We start from the raw sequence: 2,476 nt of genomic DNA, 5'->3' as shown, positions 1-2,476 counted from the left end.
ATAAAGATTTACAGCCCTGTAAGGTTTCCAAGGAGTGCCTAGTGGATTCGAACTGCTGATAGCTGTTAACCACTACGCCACCAGGGTTTCCCCAAAACTCAAAAGGTATATGTTATTACTTCCATTAAGAATATTAGAATACAAAGTTCCAGAAGTATTAAAGGAGGCTTGCACAAGATCATATGGCTAGTAAGTGGGGGAGCCAAGATTTAAGGACAGATCTTTTTGATTGCAGAGCGTATACACTTAACCAATCTGCTGAAGTATGTCTCCATAAGAAGGCTGGGTCATTGCTTTCAGATAAACTGGAGATATGTGAGTACCCATCTGTTTCTCTGCCATTTTTTGCACTAGTCTTTGCATGATGCTGTTGATTTGGGTGCAAAACAAATATTCCCTGAAAGAGGTATTACATACAAACCATAAACAACTTTATTTTTTTTTTCCAGATTATTTCCTCTAAGGCTGCTCAGGGAGATTATGTAACTAACTGCCATGATGGCTGGTTCTCACTGATAACAGGCCCAGCCTTGTAGTAAAGGCCAGATAAGGTTAGAAGTCCACAAACATTCACAGGTTAGGAAGTCAAAAAGGGAACATTATTTTCATTTTTTTTCTTTCATTCAAAATATTCTTACCCTAAAAATAAACATAGATTAGTCCAGAATAGCATCAAGGACAGCTAGACACTTCATACAGGGTTTTGAGATTTAAAGGAACAGAGCATTCACAAGCCGTGGCGATTTTCACATCATCTGCCTGCTTCAGGGAGTCCTTGGATGGTGCAAATGGTTAAGCACTTGACTACTAGCTGAAAGGTTGGCAGTTTGAACTCACCCAGAGGCACCTCAGAAGAAAGGCCTGGTTATCTGCTTCCAAAAGGTCATAGCCTTGAAAGCCCTTTGCATTTGTGCACTTCTGCTCTGAAACCCTATGGAGGGCAGTTCTACTCTGACACACATAGGGTCACCATGAGTTGGAATCGACTTGACAGCAACTGGTTTCGTGTTTTTTTTTTTTTTTTTGGTTTGCCCACTGTAGGGTTGGAGATGGAACTCAGAATCAATTCCAGTGACGTGTCCACATCATGGTGAATAGGTAATCGTTGATGTGCTGGTTTTTTCCTGTTTTTCTTTATTAAAACAGAACAATGGCTTTAGATACCTTGTTTTATTTCTAATTATACAGTAAAATCAGCCCATGACATGAGCTTGCATCCACGTTGACCTCTAACATATGCAGAGTTTAGGAGGGAAAATTAAATGGAAAAAGCCTATTTCACTTTCTGCCACACCAACATAGTCTTCTAGCAAGGAAAATCTCAGCCACTTGAAATCCAAATCATCACATCATAATGAAGTGTCAATCTCCAATGCATGATGTGTATTTTATACTCTATTTACTGCCCTAAATGTTTCTAAATCTATAAAATGTTATTCGTAGATATGTTTGCTAAAATCATTCATCATGAAAACATATGATACAAACCATTTTAGAACTATTGAATTTATAATCATTTTACATAGTAAAAATAATCTTTGTGGGAAAATAATACAAAGAAATAATCATGGTTAATTTAAACATAACATTAAATTGTAGGTCTTTTAGCCCAAGAGACAGAATGGGCCACATAAACCAGAGACTTCATCAGCCTGAGACAAGAAGAACTAGATGGTGCCCGGCTACCACCAATGAACGTCCTGACAGGGAACACAACAGAGGGTCCCTGATGGAGCAGTAGAACGATGGGATGCAGAACTCAAATTCTAGTAAGAAGACCAGACTTAGTGGTCTGAGACTGGAGGCACCCCGGGAAGCATGGCCCCTGGACTCTCTATCAGCCCAGAACTAAAACAATTTCTGAGGCCAACTCTTCAGACAGGGATTGGACTGGACTGTGGGACATAAAGTGATACTTGTGAAGAGTGTGCCTCTTAGCTCAAGTAGATACAAGAGACTAAACGGGCAGCTTCTGTCCAGAGGTGAGATGGGAAGGCAGAGAGGGTTAGGAGCTGGTTGAATGGACATGGGGAATCAGGGGCGGAAAGGAGGTATGTGCTGTCGCAGAATGGGGTGAGCAATTAGGGTCTCATAACAATGTATGTAAAAAAAAATTTTGTATGGGAGACTAACTTGAAATGTAAACTTCATTTAATTACAACAATAAAAAAAGTAGGTCTTTTAAAATTTCAGTGGAGATAATGCACTAATGCTAATAAAATTCCATCTTTTAACTTATAATAATCTCTTTAATAAAAAAAAACCTAGACCAATGTTTTTTTATTACATAGTAATATATCTGTTATATGCTTAACTCTTCTGTCTTTCTTTTATTGAAAAATAATGATATGACATTGTAGGTTTCATTTTACTTCTTTTGATGTCTATTTTCGTTAAGTGGAAAAGTACTATTTTCAAATAAGATTGGAATCCACACTTTATAAAATATTTTCTAATTTAACTACATAAATCGATT

This window comes from Trichechus manatus, unplaced genomic scaffold (genome assembly GCF_000243295.1).
Source record: "Trichechus manatus latirostris isolate Lorelei unplaced genomic scaffold, TriManLat1.0 scaffold00311, whole genome shotgun sequence".
NCBI lineage: Eukaryota > Metazoa > Chordata > Mammalia > Sirenia > Trichechidae > Trichechus > Trichechus manatus.
Note: the sequence above shows the minus strand (reverse complement) of the source record.